Source organism: Lissotriton helveticus, chromosome 5_1 (genome assembly GCF_964261635.1).
Source record: "Lissotriton helveticus chromosome 5_1, aLisHel1.1, whole genome shotgun sequence".
NCBI lineage: Eukaryota > Metazoa > Chordata > Amphibia > Caudata > Salamandridae > Lissotriton > Lissotriton helveticus.
Genome location: NC_136065.1, coordinates 63713379 through 63731157, shown reverse-complemented (window position 1 = coordinate 63731157; position 17779 = coordinate 63713379). Strand labels below are relative to the sequence as shown.

The 17779-nt window shown below is 49.2% G+C and overlaps 1 protein-coding gene across 1 annotated transcript in view; it reads right to left on the bottom strand.

Annotated features, from left to right (window-relative positions):
• Positions 1–17779, bottom strand: part of C5_1H6orf136 (chromosome 5_1 C6orf136 homolog) — a 140531-nt gene that overhangs the window by 60827 nt on the left and 61925 nt on the right. The gene's annotated exons all lie outside the window — the stretch shown is intronic.

Genomic DNA, 17779 nt, shown 5'->3' with positions numbered 1-17779 from the left:
CTTAGTTTGTCAAGGGCTTTCCAATCCCTATACAGAAAATCGGAGGTAGTGCTACGTGGAGGCCTTTTAGCTCTGTCACAAAAAATGTGAAATTTAATAAGTGCATGGTCGGTCCAGCACATGGGCAGGATGTCGCTCAAGTGTACTAACTGAGGGGAGGCAAAGATTAAATCCAATTGGTGCCCAGCTGTGTGGGTGGGTTTGTTAACCAATTGTGAAAGTCCTACGCTATCACAGGAAAGTACTAGGTTGTGCAGTGCACTGTCCAGGCTTCCATTGGGCCAGAGATTAAAATCTCCTAGAATGATCAGCTTGTGGTGGGAAGTGGCCATATTGGAGAAAGTGGTGAGTAGCGATTGTTGCTGTTGGGCGTTAAAGGCTCCCGGGGGGCGATAGCAGATAATGGCCGTGACGATGGCTCCATGGTGACAGTTTATAGAAAGGCCAAGGAGTTCCGTCCCGGCAACTGGGTCTATGTCTAAAATGCCAATCGACCAGGATGCTCGGTGAATAACGCCCACTCCCCCGCCACGGCCCTTTGGCCTGGGGAGATGCAGTATTTTAAAATCTTGAGGGCACGCCAGATCGAGGTCAATATTGCAGTCAGCATGAGTCCAAGTCTCGGTAAGGAATAGTGCGTCAAGGTGATGAGTGTCAATGAGCAGTTGAATTTCATTGGCGTGTTTAGGCAGTGACCTGACATTGAGTAACGTGATAAACTTAACTGTATATGTAGCTTGCACACCTTCTATTTTCAAGTAATACTTTATGTATCTTCACTGAGTGGAGCAAGAGAGGGTACCCGGAAAAGGTACTCAAAGAGGCAAAACAGAAAGTAATATTAAAAAGCAGACAAGATCTATTGCAGAAGGTGCAAAAAAGCTCATCGAAACGTGAGGTGTGTGTGCTGAAGCAATCAACATTAACATCGAAGATCAAGAAAAGCATATTAAAGAGGTGGGAGATGATTGAGCAAGAAGAAGACTTTAAGATGGTTTTTTTCGATAAACCAATTTTCGCACTGTCGAGGTCAAAAAATCTGAAAGAACTATTGAAACGTCAAAACGTGCAGGCTTCGCACGAGAGAACAAAAGGAATGCGTAAATGTTTTAATTGTAGCCATTGTGGAAATGTACAGACTGGAGAGACTTTTGCACATCCGCATACAGGTAAACTGATAAAACTCAGACATACTTCAGACTGCAATACTAGTTCTGTGATATATGCCATCAAGTGCCCTTGTGGTCTAGTCTATGTTGGACGTACAACAAGGAAAATTAAGATACGAATCACAGAACATAAGTCTAACATAAGATTAGGGCAAGAAAAATCTAGTCTGGCGCAACATTGGAGAGAAAGAAAACATACTATTCCGCAATTAAAATTCACTGTACTAGAGCAGGTGTTGGTCGAACCCCATGTGGATCCCAACATAAGAATAGCGCAGAGAGAGACATTCTGGATGAGACACTTAAATACCGTGAAACCGGGTGGGCTAAATGAGAAAATTGAATTTTCATGTTATTTGTAATTGCTTGAATAACTGTGGTAACATAATAAGGTGTGAATACAGGATTAGAATTGGGACAAGTGTTAACAACAAAGTGTGGACTGATCCAATTATTATTGGCATCACTTTCATTATTTCTACTTTTATCTTTTCTACTTTTATTTCCACTGTTATTATTTTTACTTTTGCATTTGTGTTTATTATTTATCGTGCATCTGTAGAGTTCTCTTAACGTCCAGTAAGCATTTAGGCGAAGTGGGGAGTAGTGGTTCACGTATGTTAGACTCGGGAGGCTCAGCATCGGTAAACCGTGAGTCCTCTTTCTATTTTCATGGACGAGATGGAAATGTAGTTTGCAACTAGTTAACACGGACAGCAGCGGTGTGGTTGTTGCAGAGCGAAGGGTATGTTGATACAACTATATTTCTTTAAGATCTGTGGGATTGTGTCCACACTTGAGTTGCTCTTATTTATTGCTGATTGTACCAACGAGGTAATGTAAAACAAGGGGCGGAGACCACGGTCAACTAATGATGACGGGTTTATATATTGCCCGACATGGCGTCTTGCAGTACGGCGTTTTTGTGTTTGAAGGAGAGTCGAGGAGATGAGGACGGCACGAGTGTAACAATTACGGTAACTCTTGCACGTTGGAGGGTGATAATACTAGCGGAGCGCCAGTAGTTAGTGAGTTTAATTAACAGGGTAACATGATTTTTACCGTTTTTGTAGGAGGCGAGAGCAGTGCTAACGGAGGGTTCTACTCGATTACCTAGAGAGCAGTAAGTAAAGTAACGATCCATATAACTTGGATTTGGCAGCTTGTTGTGCGGTTGGTTCATTTACACGAGTATCATACTTGACTTACAGGTTAGATATTCCATCTGAAAATAAGGACACAACTAGGAGTTGTTGTACAGAGGGTACGTTTTTATTCTCACTTTTATTTGTAATTGAATCCCCTGATGTTTTGAGTCACGTTTTCACTCAGTTGACACGTATGTTGATTGCACTTGTTTGATTCTGATAGCATGTATAGGGACAACCACAGTATGAAGTACACAAGAGTGCTTGGGAGGGCAGGGAGTGCGGGCACATTCAAGTTACCTTTGGAAGATTGCTTATGATATAATTTAATTGATTGTTGCCAAATGAAATGATAGTTTTGTATATATGATCGCTGTTATTTGTCCTACACAGTTAATTCCCCTGACGAAGATGCAACCGCATCGAAATGCATTGGGAAACCATGAAAGTACACAGATGAAACCAATCATATTTTCTTGTTGAACTGATGTTATATATGTGTATATATTTGCAATGATATTGAATTGCAGTATTGGTTAAAAAAGTATGGCATATTTATGAAACTACATAAAAGCAATGAACTTGACTAACAAGACTGAATTGTTGTCTAGAAAATTTATTAGTAAGAGAATGCATTACTGGTTTGGTTGATTTGTTTAAAAAATAGTTTCAGTAAGTTTTGGTTACATGTGTCAAGAGGTATTGAATAAATATAGTGCACTAGAGCTAGTGTGAACAGTGCAGTCCTACATTAGGCACAGTGGTGTCTGTAAATCTCACTGACATTGAGTAAGCCACATGTTAGTAGGCCCTGGCTAGTGAACTCGTGCAGAGGGTAGGCGGTATCGAGAAATGACAGGTGACCCTTGTGTGCAAAGTCTCGGAGACGGAGAAGAGACTCACGTGCTAGTTGCGGAAGAGGGGCGGCGGCTGGCGGAGGGGCCAGGGCAGGGAGGGGTGCCACGGGCACGTCCGAGGCCGGACGAGCGCAGACGAGCTTGCCTTAAGCGCGCCTTTGGCGCGCAATCGTCGCGCCCGCTGCGCTTCCGGCTGGTACTCATGTTTTATAGTGTGAGATTAAGCAGGGAGGAGGGGGCGTGGCCAACCGAGGTGGGCGTGTCCCTCGAGCAGGAAATGGCGGCAAGACGCGAGGTCAGGGCAGAGACAGCAATCAATCTGCTTCCCAGCGCTGACTAAGGTAATGCCAGAGAATTGTGCAAAATATGCTTTTAAGAACACAATATACAGTTATTAAAAATCTCACAATGTTTAAAAAGAGGTTGCTCCCGGCTAGTTCGCCTCAGGAGTATTCAGCGAGTGAAAGAAGAAGCGCTAGCGGTCAGCGCGTTTTTATAGAGTCCTGGGAGGGGGGGCGTGGCCTACCGAGGTGGGCGTGTCCCTCGAGCAGGAAATGGCGGCAAGACGCGAGGTCAGGGCAGAGACAGCAATCAATCTGCTTCCCAGCGCTGACTAAGGTAATGCCAGAGAATTGTGCAAAATAGGCTTTTAAGAACACAATATACAGTTATTAAAAATCTCACAATGTTTAAAAAGAGGTTGCTCCCGGCTAGTTCACCTCAGGAGTATTCAGCGAGTGAAAGAAGAAGCGCTGGCGGTCAGCGCGTTTTTATAGAGTCCTGGTAGGGGGGCGTGGCCAACCGAGGTGGGCGTGTCCCTCGAGCAGGAAATGGCGGCAAGACGCAAGGTCAGGGCAGAGACAGCAATCAATCTGCTTCCCAGCGCTGACTAAGGTAATGCCAGAGAATTGTGCAAAATAGGCTTTTAAGAACACAATATACAGTTATTAAAAATCTCACAATGTTTAAAAAGAGGTTGCTCCCGGCTAGTTCGCCTCAGGAGTATTCAGCGAGTGAAAGAAGAAGCGCTAGCGGTCAGCGCGTTTTTATAGAGTCCTGGGAGGGGGGCGTGGCCAACCGAGGTGGGCGTGTCCCTCGAGCAGGAAATGGCGGCAAGACGCGAGGTCAGGGCAGAGACAGCAATCAATCTGCTTCCCAGCGCTGACTAAGGTAATGCCAGAGAATTGTGCAAAATAGGCTTTTAAGAACACAATATACAGTTATTAAAAATCTCACAATGTTTAAAAAGAGGTTGCTCCCGGCTAGTTCGCCTCAGGAGTATTCAGCGAGTGGAAGAAGAAGCGCTAGCGGTCAGCGCGTTTTTATAGAGTCCTGGGAGGGGGGGCGTGGCCAACCGAGGTGGGCGTGTCCCTCGAGCAGGAAATGGCGGCAAGACGCGAGGTCAGGGCAGAGACAGCAATCAATCTGCTTCCCGGCGCTGACTAAGGTAATGCCAGAGAATTGTGCAAAATAGGCTTTTAAGAACACAATATACAGTTATTAAAAATCTCACAATGTTTAAAAAGAGGTTGCTCCCGGCTAGTTCGCCTCAGGAGTATTCAGCGAGTGAAAGAAGAAGCGCTAGCGGTCAGCGCGTTTTTATAGAGTCCTGGGAGGGCGGGCGTGGCCAACCGAGGTGGGCGTGTCCCTCGAGCAGGAAATGGCGGCAAGACCTGTGCTCCTTTTGCCACGGACCGCTTTCTTACACTGTGGCACTACGCCACTCTCACTGCCACTTGGGCAGCCCGGTCCCAGCGCTCGGTTGACCTGGGGGCCATCTTGGGTGGGGCGAGCTAGTCGCTCTTCAGCTACTGGCTGAAGCATAGCACGTGGACTCGCTAGAGCCCTCTATAAATTGTAAGGATATGACGCGCAGCGTGTACGCGCATCGTGGGCGCCGCAGTGACGCCGGAGTCACGCCAGAGTCCAGCCCGTCTGCGCCCGTCCGCGCTGAGGACGCGCTGGGCGGCTGGACTCTGAATCGTGACCTTTACAGATCCCCCCTCCATAGTTACTCCTTTCAGGAAATGCTGCGCCTGAAACCTCGCATTTCGGGATGTATGCATACTTTTGAACCTGCCGATTTTCTCTCCCCCTTACAATGTGGCTGTTATCTTAACCCTAGGTCTATTAATCCCCCCCAACACTCTTCCTCTGGTCATTCGGATCCTAGTAGACCTAGGAGCAAGGGAGTAGAAGGCATTCTGATTAATGCCCGCTCCCTTGTTAAAAATAAGATAATGTTCAGGGAGATGGTTTCGGATAGAACGCCTGAACCGAAACATGGGCTAAAGAGTCGTCTGGCCCTGACCTAATTGAAGCAGTCCCGGAGGGGTACTGCTTGGCTAGACTTGACAGGCAGGGCCGAGTGGGAGGGGGCATAGCGATCCTTTATAAAGATCATCTACAATGCCATATTGTACCCATCCTTGACTTTCCAGAGTGTTTTCAAGCACTTTATTTCACTATCAAGGAAGTACAGCGCCCTTTCCTCAATGGTATCTTATTATATCGACCACCAGGCCCGCGAACTGGCTTTATTTCCAGTCTTTTGCAGGTTCTGGAACCATACTTTGGTCGGGAGAATTTCACCATCCTTGGCGATTTTAACTACCACCTAGAACGACATGATGTCTCCGATACTTTAAATCTTACTGAAGGGCTGGCGTCCTGTGGACTTGTGCAGTTAGTCCACGGGGCTACTCATCGGGCGGGCCATTTGTTGGATGAAATTTTTTCAAATGACGTCCGCCTTACCACGAAGGATCCGCTGCACTTGTCCTGGTCTGACCATCTTGCAGTTCCATTTCACCTGCAGTATGATAGGGAGGAAGGAGGCAAAAAGGGAAATCACGTTGTGGAAACGGCGAGAAACTTCAGGAATATTAACAGTCACTCGTTTGAGCCCTGGGCTGTTAGCCTTTCTACCACCGGCATGGATAATGTACAGACCGCAGTTGGTCATTTTGAGTATGTTATTACTGAGGCTATGAATGAACTGGCCCCTACACTGACCCGCCGTCGAGCTAGGAAGAAACCATCTGCCCCGTGGTTCTCCGACTCCCTTAGGCTCCTCAGACAAGAGGTAAGGAGGAAGGAGAGGCTTTGGCACTCCAGTTGGGACCTCAAGAATAAGGAGGCTCACAAACTCCTTATCAGGAAATATAAGGCTGAGATCGTGCAGGCTAAACAGGATTACTTTGTGACCCTGACATCCTCGCTCTCTTCGCCGAAGGAGCTTTTCAAAATTGTTGATTCCCTCGCCAATCTACAGGCCCCTGACCCTGTCGTACCTTCGCAGGACCTATGCGATAGGATTGCCTCTTTTTTCCACACGAAGATAGAGGACATCCACCTAGCTCTTGAAAAACAAAGAGCCTGCATCAGTGTGCCCACTGTCATGGCTGAGATAAACACGCTAACCACTGACTCCTCCTCATTGGGCTCCTTGGATTCTTTTCCACCTCTTATTCTTGAGGATCTTGAATTCTTGACTAATAAGATCAAATCCGGTTCCCCCATGGATACTTGCCCACTAAAAATCATTAAGCAGTGTCGGGAGACCCTTTTACCACCGCTGCTGGAGATAATGAATCTAGCTATAAGAAATGGTGTCTTCCCGTTGGAGTGGAAGAAGGCAGTGGTAAAACCACTGCTAAAAAAGGCCTCCCTTGACCCGGAGGTCTTAAAAAACTTCCGCCCTATTTCGTTGCTTCCCGCTCCGGCTAAGATGCTTGAAGTACATCTGAACAAGCATCTTGCTGCCTTCGTGGAATGCTCGGGCTGCTTGGACTCCTCCCAGCATGGATTCAGGAGGGAACATAGTACCGAGTCGGCCCTCACCATTGTGCTCGATAACATCCGTAGGACAGTGGATGGGGGTCAGACCACCCTCCTGGTCCTTTTGGATCTGACTGCTGCCTTCGACACCCTCTCTCCCTCAGTACTTACATCTCGTCTGAGGGGGGTGGGGGGGGCAGCCTTGGATCTACTGACCTCTTTCCTTGCTGGGAGGGAGCAAAGAGTCAAACTGGGTGAGTTTCTATCTCCATCCCGACCTGTGCTATGTGGGGTCCCTCAAGGGTCGGCTCTTAGTCCGACCCTGTTCAACATCTATGTGACCCCACTGGCCAGACTTATAAGATCTTTCGGGATGGAGGTAGTTTCCTATGCTGATGACACCCAAATCCTCGTCTCTCTCTCCCATTCAGATGTGCAGACCGCCTCCAAGTTTAGATCTTGTATGGAGGCGGTTGGTCACTGGATGATTCAGAACTCTTAAACTGAATGGAGAGAAGACTGAGGTGATGGTGTTTGGAGGGAACAATAACATCTGGTCAGATAGCTGGTGGCCTAACTCGCTTGGAGCTTGTCCCTCCCCCACCACTTCTGCCAAGAACCTGGGGGTGATGATAGATCCAGTCCTGGACATGAATGGACAGGTGAGTAGAACCATCTCCACCTGTTGGGGCCTAATACACACCCTGCGGAGGATTAGGAAATATCTTTCGTTCCAATCCAGAAAGCAGGTAGCTGTGGCTTTAATAGGCTCGCGGCTAGACTACTGTAATGCGCTGTATGCGGGGCTGAATAAGAGCCTGCTGCAGCGCTTACAGGTGGTCCAAAACGCCACGGCAAGATTTGTCCTGGACGCTCCCAGACGTACTTCGGCTACGTTAGCCAGGAAAACATTGCACTGGCTTCCGGTAGAATACCGTGTACGGTTCAAGGTCCTGTGTATGACATATAGAGTCATCACAAATAACAGTGACTCGGGAGTAAGCTCCATCGTTTCCAACTACATCCCTGGAAGGAACCTGCGTTCCTCCGGGAAACTGCTTCTGTCAGCCCCTCGTATAAGAAAAGCTAAATGGGGTGGCAGGGCCTTTTCCACCCTTGCCCCTAAATGGTGGAATGAACTCCCTTTCGACCTCAGGTCCCTACCCACTTTACAGGCATTTCGTGGTGCACTTAAAACTCGCCTCTTCCTGCAAGCTTATGTGTAGTGGATGAATGGTTCTATTTTCTGATTTTATTGTTAGGCGCCTTGATACCTCCGGGTTATTGTTTTGCGCGTTATAAATTATTTTCAATTCAATTCAATTCAGACGCGAGGTCAGGGCAGAGACAGCAATCAATCTGCTTCCCAGTGCTGACTAAGGTAATGCCAGAGAATTGTGCAAAATAGGCTTTTAAGAACACAATATACAGTTATTAAAAATCTCACAATGTTTAAAAAGAGGTTGCTCCCGGCTAGTTCGCCTCAGGAGTATTCAACTAAACATTACAAGGGCATATCTGCTCAAGCATATATGCCCACACGTGCTATAATGCACCCTGCCTTAAAGCTGAAAGGCCTGCTGTAGGGGTGACTTACATATAGCCCAAGCAGTGTCTTTGGCATGGCAGACAGGAGTGTGCAATGTAGTGTTTACAAACGCAGCCTGCATTGGCAGTCTGTTTGGGATGTGTGTGTCATTTGACCCTGTCACCAGGTAGGTCGCCCCCCTAGCCACCGCGTGGTGCTCCCCGTGCTGTGCTGCTGCGCTCTGACCAGCCATCCTACGAGCTTGTTCCTGTAACCTGTGGTGTTGTTATTCTTTCGTTTTTGCCATTGTAAACTTGTGCTTGTAATTCCGTCGTTTTCCCCTCATTCCCCTTTGCCTTTTGTAACTTGCTTATTTTCGTCGTTCTCCCCTTGTCCCCCTTTGCCTTTTGCAACTTGCTTATTTTCACTGTACCCCTCGCTCCCCCTTTGCCTTCTGTGCCCTTCCGCTTCCCGCCTCGCCCTCTGCTTCCCGCCGCTGCACCCTGCGGCCCCACCCCCCGCCGTTCCCATTCGCCACCCCGCTCCCGCCTCCAAGCTGCTCCTCCCTCCCATAGCCCCTCATATGGAGGCCACACGGCGGAAGCGCCGATTGTGCGCCAAAGGCGCACCAAAGGCAAGCCCGTCTGCGCCTGTCCGCGCCTGGACCGCGCCCAGCGCCAAGACCCCTGGCCCCCGTCGATGCCAGCCCACACGACGGACCTACGACGCCGACGCCCTCAATGCACTCAAACCCGACCGGAATCCCGCCTGCCACCGAGCCACCCCGAAACACACCCAAGGGACCCTTCCCCTGCCAAGCCTGCCAGTTCACCTGCCTCCGGACCTGCACCGCTCCCGAAAGGCCAGGCACCAGCAACAACCACCTCAAGTGCATCCTGCTCAACACCCGCTCCGTCCACAGACACGCCGTCAAACTCTGGAACCTCCTCGACACAACAGCACCAGACGTCGCCTTCCTCACGGAAACCTGGATGAACGCCTCCTCAGCCCCCGACATCGCCATAGCCAACCCGGACGGCTACAAGATCATTCGGAGGGACCGCGTCAATCAGACCGGAGGAGGCATCGTCATCGTCCACAGGAACACCATCCGCATCACGACCAACTCCGACAACACCCTCACCGCCACCGAGCACCTCCACTTCCAGATACACACCGACCCCAAGACCACCCTCAGAGGCACCCTCATCTACAGACCCCCGGGACCACGCACACAATTCAGCGAAGCCATCGCAGACTTCATCAGCCCGCACGCCCTCACCTCCTCTGACTACATCCTCCTAGGGGACCTCAACTTCCACCTGGAGAACAACAAGGACAGTAACACCACCACCCTGCTGGACAACCTCGTCAACCTCGGACTCAAGCAACTGGTTAACACCCCCACCCACTACGCTGGCCACACGCTCGACCCCATCTTCTCCAGCAAGCACATCTCCTTCAGCCACTCCACCTGACTTCATTGGACTGATCACAGCTGCGTCCACTTCAGCTTCAGGAGAACCACGACCCATCACCACCCGCAACAAGTTCCCCGCAGGAGCTGGAGCAAGATCACTGCCGACCAGCTCACCACCTCCCTCAGCCAGAACCCTCCCGCCAGCACAACGGACCCCAACGAAGCAGCCCGCATCTTCACTCAGTGGCTCACCAACTGCGCCGACGACCTCGCACCACTGAAGAACCCTCCCAGCAGACCCGGCAGCAAGAAAGCCTCGTGGTTCACCGACGAACTCAAAACATCCAAGAAAAACTGCTGCACCCTTGAAAAAGCCTGGCGCCTCGACCCGACTTCAGAAAACATGACTGCCCTCAAGAACGCCACCCGCACACACCACCAGCTGATCCGCACCACCAAAAGGACAACTTTCAAAGAACGACTGGACAACAACACCCACAACAGCAAGGATCTCTTCAGCATCGTCAAAGAGCTCTCCAACCCCAGCGCCGGAAACAACGACATCACTCCCTCGCAAGATCTCTGCGACTCACTCGCCTCCTTCTTCCACCGCAAGATCGCCGACATACACAACAGCTTCGGCGCACCAACCGCGCACCCCGCCACCGAACCAACGCCCCCCACCACCACCCTCTGCGCCTGGACCCCGGTCAGCACCGAAGACACCACCCGCACGTTGAACACCATCCACTCCGGATCCCCAACCGACCCCTGCCCCCACCACGTCTTCAACCAGGCCGACACCGTCATTGCACCCCAACTCCGGGACATCATCAACATCTCCTTCAACACCGCCACCTTCCCGGAGAGCTGGAAGCATGCAGAGCTCAGTGCCCTCCTGAAGAAACCGACAGCGGACCCCACCGACCTCAAGAACTTCCGCCCCATCTCGCTCCTCCCTTTTCCTCCCAAAGTCATCGAGAAGACCGTCAACAAACAGCTCGCCGCCTTCCTCGAGACGTACGGATCCCTCGACCCCTCACATTCCGGTTTCCGAGCCAACCACAGCACTGAGAACGCCCTCATCGCAGCTACCGACGACATCAGATCCCTGCTCGACAACGGTGAAACAGCTGCCCTCATCCTCCTGGACCTCTCTGCAGCGTTCGATACTGTCTGCCACAGCACCCTAATACAGCGCCTCAGCAACATCGGAATCCAAGAGAAGGCACTGAAGTGGATCATCTCATTCCTCGCCGGAAGAACCCAAAGAGTCCGCCTCCCCCCTTTCAGATCCGAGGCCACCGAAGTCATCTGCGGCGTACCACAAGGATCCTCACGCAGCCATCGCACGCCAACACAACCTTAACATCATCTCCTACGCCGACGACACCCAACTGATCCTCTCCCTCACCAACGACTCCGCCACAGCCAACCTACACGAAGGTATGAAAGACGTCGCCGAATGGATGAAGAACAGCCGCCTGAAACTGAACTCAGACAAGACGGAAGTCCTCATCCTGGGATCATCCCCCTCCGCCTGGGACGACTCCTGGTGGCCCCCTGCCCTGGGCACCACCCCCAAGCCAACGGACCACGCACGAAACCTGGGCTTCATCCCTCTCGATGACCAGACAACTCAACGCCGTCTCGTCATCCTGCTTCAACACCCTGCGCATGCTCCGTAAGATCTTCCGATGGATCCCCACCGAAACCATGAAAACGGTCACCCAGGCACTCGTCACCAGCCGACTGGACTACGGGAACACCCTCTACGCGGGAACCACTGCCAAACTACAGAAAAGACGCCAGCGCATACAGAACGCCTCTGCACGACTCATCCTGGACATCCCCGGCCACAACCACATCTCCGTCCACCTGAGAGACCTGCACTGGCTCCCCGTCAGCAAGAGGATCACGTTCAGACTCCTCACCCACGCACACAAGGCTCTCCACGACCTGGGTCCCAAGTATCTCAACAACCGCCTCACTTTCTACGCGTCCACCCGCTACGATCAACCAGCCTCGCCCTCGCCACAGTACCACGCATTCGCGGAGCCACCGCCGGAGGAAGATCCTTCTCCTACCTGGCAGCCAAGTTCAAGTTCAAGAATTTATATAGCGCACTACTCACCCAGAGGGTCTCAAGGCGCTTGGGGAGGGGGTTCATTATTTATCGAATAGCCAGGTTTTAAGTTCTTTTCTAAAGGAGATGTGGTTCTGTGTAAGGCGGAGGTGAGTGAGTTCCAGGTCTTGGCCGCCAAGAAGGAGAAGGATCTACCTCCCATGGTGGATCTTTGGATACGCTGAACTGCGGCGAGGCCTTGATTGGAGGATCTTAGTTGGCGGGTGGGTGTGTAGAAGGATAGTCGAGTGTTGAGGCATTCGGGCCCTAGTTTGTAGAGGGCCTTGTGTGCGTGGGTGAGGAGACGGAATGTTATTCTCTTGTTGACGGGAAGCCAGTGGAGGTCTTTCAGGTGGCCGTTAATGTGATCTTGGCGAGGGATGTTAAGAATGAGTCTTGCCGATGCGTTTTGGATGCGTTGGAGTTTTTTCTGTAATTTGGCTGTAATTCCGGCGTAGAGGGTATTTCCGTAGTCTAGACGACTCGTAACCAGTGCGTGGGTGACGGTGTTTCTTGTCTCGGTGGGGATCCAGTGGAAGATTATTTTGAGCATACGAAGTACGTTAAAGCAGGAGGATGAGACGGCGTTGACTTGTCTGGTCATCGAGAGGGAGGAGTCTAGGATGAAGCCTAGGTTACGTGCGTGGTCTGTGGGTATGAGTGCTGAGCCCAGATCTGAAGGCCACCATGAGTCGTCCCAGGCAGAGGGGGATGATCCTAGGATGAGCACTTCCGTTTTGTCTGAGTTCAGTTTTAGGCTCTGTTTTTCATCCATATGGCTACTTCTTTCATGCCTTCGTGAAGGTTGGTTTTGGCGGTGTTGGGGTCTTTGGTGAGGGAAAGGATCAGCTGGGTGTCGTCAGCGTAGGAGATGATGTTAAGGTTGTGTTGACGCGTGATGGATGCGAGTGGGCTCATGTAAACATTGAAGAGGGTGGGGCTGAGTGATGATCCTTGTGGTACTCCGCAGATGACTTCGGTGGCCTTTGATTTGAATGGGGGAAGTTGGACTTTCTGAGTTCTCCCAGCAAGGAACGAGATGATCCAGCCCAGGGCTTTTCCTTTTATGCCGATGTTGTTGAGGCGTTGAATGAGGGTGCTGTGACAGACAGTGTCGAAGGCGGCGGAGAGGTCGAGTAGAATGAGGGCCACTGTTTCTCCGTTGTCCAGTAGTGTTCTGTGGAAAAGTAAATTTTGCCATGTTGTATGTGCCTACGTGTTCCCCATCTTATGCTATATGTGCATGATCGATATGCATGTATTCCCCTCTGATCGATTAAAGACGCAATTACAAGTTGTGTCCATCTCTAGTATGCCAGTTTCCAGTCCTTGTGAAAGCAGCGATGTGCTAGCCTATGTAAACCTACGTTGCCACATTTTACAGTGTGCACGTTAATTCATTGAATTGTCCCCGTTTCTAGGCCTCAAAAGGGCCCAGACTCAGATTCAGCTCCTGTCTCCTGAACCCTCTCCGAGGAGCGATACAGCCCCCACCTGCATCCCTGACCCCTAGCTTACTTTCATGCCTCGCAGTGCCCGGCTCGGCCTGGCTCTGCCTGCCAGTCTGCCAAGAGTATGTTATGCTTCTAGTTATCAGTCCAGCCCTCCTTCTCTGCATTCCTAAGCTACTGCATCGCATCAATAGTTTGTCATGGTCTAGCCTTTATGTCTCCATGTAAAAGAAATACTGTATTAATATTCATAGAATATTCCTCGTACACGCAATACATGTAGAATTATGCATGCACCAGTCTTAGAGTCTATTAGCTTTTGCCCTGATAACTTTTGGATTCTATCAATATGTACTTCAAACACCAGATACCAGATATGCCTTAGGTACATGTCGCTCTGACACTCCAGACTTTAGTCTCCTCTTCTAGCGCAGAAGTCATAGCCCCCAGTTCTCTCTGGTAACACGTCATTGCCCGTTTTCGCGCACCACTAGGTTAGAGGTCCCAGCTGCTCAGGTAGCCCCTCCATGTTTCCGCCCCGTTTATGACACTTCTGTTACGTTTACATCACATGTCTATGTACACGCCCTGTACACGCCTTCTTGTTACATCATTTTGCCCTTATCTTTCGCGACTGCTACGAGTCACGCCTACTGCTACGCCTACTGTATTGAATGTAATGCAATTGTTTTGATATATATATATTGTGCACTGTTACAAAAAGTTACCCATTACCGCCTGATCCCCATTACATGCCATTTCCCTTCCCTGGCAGCTGCCATCCCGTACTATTGCAGGCTGTCCTGTTCTTGTCCTTATGCCTGATTAAAGCCTGTCGACTCAAGATACCTCGAATCCTGACTCTTATTTATTGAGCTACCTGTTTTATTAATTATATGAAAAATAGTACCGGTAATTAATCATTTATTTACCACATAATGGCGCCCGAATAGGAACTTGCCCTTTCCCCACGCGCCGGCGAAGCCACGCAGGCCCCCTGATCCTCTGCAGCCGTGACGGAACCATACCGTGCACGTGCAGATATTTCTGCTTCAAGTATCCCTCAGGCCCACGGAGGAGACGGAGGTTGCGGTCCAGCATCCAGACGAGGCGGTGAGGAACGCGGCGAGTCCCGACCAGAGCCCAAGCCGAGAGTCCAAGGTCCGAGGTATCCGGAGGCCCACCTGTAACTGAAGTCCGAAGTTCGTAGTCCGTCGTCGTAGCAGTCCAGTCCAGTCCGAGGCCATCCGTTCTTGCTGCCCGGTGAGTACCGTTGCTGGGGTAGTATCTAGACAGGGTCAATTAATTTGTCTCTGGTCCGTGGGTTTGGGTACACAGATCCAACACGAAGTGTCCACCTAGGTGGATGCGGGTCCTGACGTGTCTCTTTATGGGACCGGTAAGTTTCGTGCTGTTTTAGCAGTGATTCTAGTAATTCTAGTAAGTTCTGTTCTCGAGAAATTCATGTGTTCTGTTCTCAGTATATCAGGTAATATTCTGTCCGAACTGTTATTTTAAATGTTATTCCATGTGTTTTCAATGTCGTGGTATGAGTGATTTGTTTTCCCAGTTATTATTGTGTTTATCGTGTATTGTATTGTGTCCAGACTCCAGCCTAAACTATGCCTCTATTCTCGAAGTTACGTCAGTTAAAAACCAGAAAAGGGTTATTAGAGGAAGCAGTTCCTGTCCCGCCTAGGGACAGTCCAGGTCATTTTATGTATCATAAGCATGGCTTAAGTGCCATATTATATCTAGACTTATGGGTGGAGTACACCAAGGAATTAGAGGAGAAATATAGATGGCCCGTATCAGGTACATGGGATGCCGAGTGCATCATGCGAATAGAAGAAGCATTATGGAAAAAGAAATCCAGACAGTCCCAGAAAGATGCCATCAAGTTATGGCGCAAAGAATCTCAGAGTATTTGTCTACACCCCTATCACAAAGATGGAACTCTTAGAGATGAAAAAGTTAATTCCCTGTCACGACAAAGATCCAGCAGGGTTCCATCGAGAATTAAAAGACATGCTCCGTATGGGAGAATACACGTATCCTGATATCATTAAAATGTTAAAGGTCCTGTTGCCCGCAGGGGTATATGAAAAACTCAAGGAAAAAGAATGGGAGGTGGGAGAGAAAAAGATAGATTGGGCAGCTCTAGAAGCCGAAGATACTTCACGAGTACCAGGTACCGGTCTTGGGAGTAAAGTTAAAGAATTACCCGAGTTATTGATACAAGTTTTGCCAAGATTACTAGCCACGAAAAAGGAAGACTGGGATGCAATCTCAGCTTGTACACAGAAACAGGATGAAGACACTAGTGATTTTTATTCTAGATTTGAAAAATGTTTTATTATTAACAGTGGTCTGAAAACAAGTAGTGAATCGTACCCTCATCTTTTTGTTACCAAACTAGTCGAGAATTCAAGTCCACAAGTTAAAAATCGAGTATTGAAAGTCGAAAGTAGTTGGCAAGCTAATACTCCGTCACAAATGTTACAGATGCTCCAGTATCACCAGAATAGAATCAGGGAAGAGCAAGAACACGAAAGGAGACGTATGAAAGACACAAAAATGAAAGTATTAGTTGCACAATCTGTTCCACAAGACAGTCAGAAGAGGGGTCCGAATCAAGCCAGTCATCCTGCAGCTCCTGTTAAAGGGACATGCAATTATTGTAAACAGCCAGGTCATTTTATAAACGAGCGTGCAGTTCTGAAACACAACATAGCTACTGGTAAGACTAAAGAAAGACCACGTCCGCCTAGACATGAACAAGTTTCACAGACTTCTCAGCCACCACAGAATGCACAACAGACAGTTCCAGCACCGCAGCCTATTGCTGCAACACAGCATGTTACACAGCAAATGTACCAGTATGCTCAGACAGAGTATCCAGATTATCAGCCTTATCCATGAAACAGCCTAGAGAGGGAGGTAGGCTTGCCTCTCATCGAGATACCTGTAGATCAAGAGGGTCCCTATGTACACAGTCAAGTATTAGGGAAAGACAGAAAGTTTTTGATTGATACAGGGGCAAGTAGGACTACTATCAGTCATGACGAGGTTCCAGGGGCTCCGCTCTCAGGCTCTAAAAATGTTTCCCTTGGATTTTCAGGAAAGCCAATTGTTAATGAAATTTCGAAACCAGTTACTCTAGAAGTTGGTCCATTGTCCCGAACTACTGATTTGTTACTCACGAAATCATGTCCAGAAAATTTGTTAGGCATCAAGACACTAAAAGAATTAGGAGCGGTAATTTGCTGCTCCCCAGAAGGGGTCCGATTGTTCCTGAGAGACTTTAAAGGTCATTATGTATTACGTGATTTTGATCCAAGATTATTGAATGTACCACAGCATTTATGGGCGCAAGGTCCAACTGATGTAGGTTGTATGCATATCACACCCCATCGTGTGACTCTCAAACAAGGTGTAGTTTTGCCACGAATCAGACAGTACAGATTGCCACCTGAGGCTGTAGCAGCCTTATCCAAAATTATTGACGAGCTTATTGCTCAAGGAGTGGTTGCAGAAACTGACTCCAATGTATGTAATTCTCCTATCATTCCAGTCTTGAAACGTACTGATCCAAATGCACCCCCAGTATATCGATTAGTGATTGACCTTCGAGAGCTTAATAAATGTATCATTCCTCAGTATCCAGTAGTCCCAGATATTTCTTCCCTATTGACAGCCATTGATTCTGAAGCTACATTTTTCACAGTTATCGATCTCAAGAATGCATTTTTCAGTGTTCCCATTCATCCAGACAGCCAGTACCTTTTCGGTTTTTGTTTAAATGGAAGGAGCTATAAATTCACGCGAGCTCCTCAAGGTTTCACAGAAAGTCCTAGTATTTACAGTCAAGCACTTAAGAGACAACTAGACAATATTCACATGCCAACTGACACTGCCCTGCTCCAGTATGTCGATGATCTACTGATCACAGCCCGTTCTGAACGTGACTGCGAGCGTGCGTCACTTACAGTTCTGTATTTTCTGGCCGAGCAGGGGCACAAGGTGTCCCCTTCCAAGTTACAATTCTGTGTCCAGCAAGTGGTATACTTAGGACACTTGCTGTCCAAGTGGGGTAGGCAGTTGACACCAGACCGTATCCAGTTAATAGCGAGTCTTCCACAGCCCAAGACACAGAAGGAGGTACGAGCTTTTATTGGCCTTACTTCTTACTGCAGACAATGGATTCCCCAGTATGCATTTCTAGCCAAGCCACTGATACAGTTAACGACACAGGAGGCAGCCGTATCGACTGTCCTCCCTTGGACCCAGGAACATACACT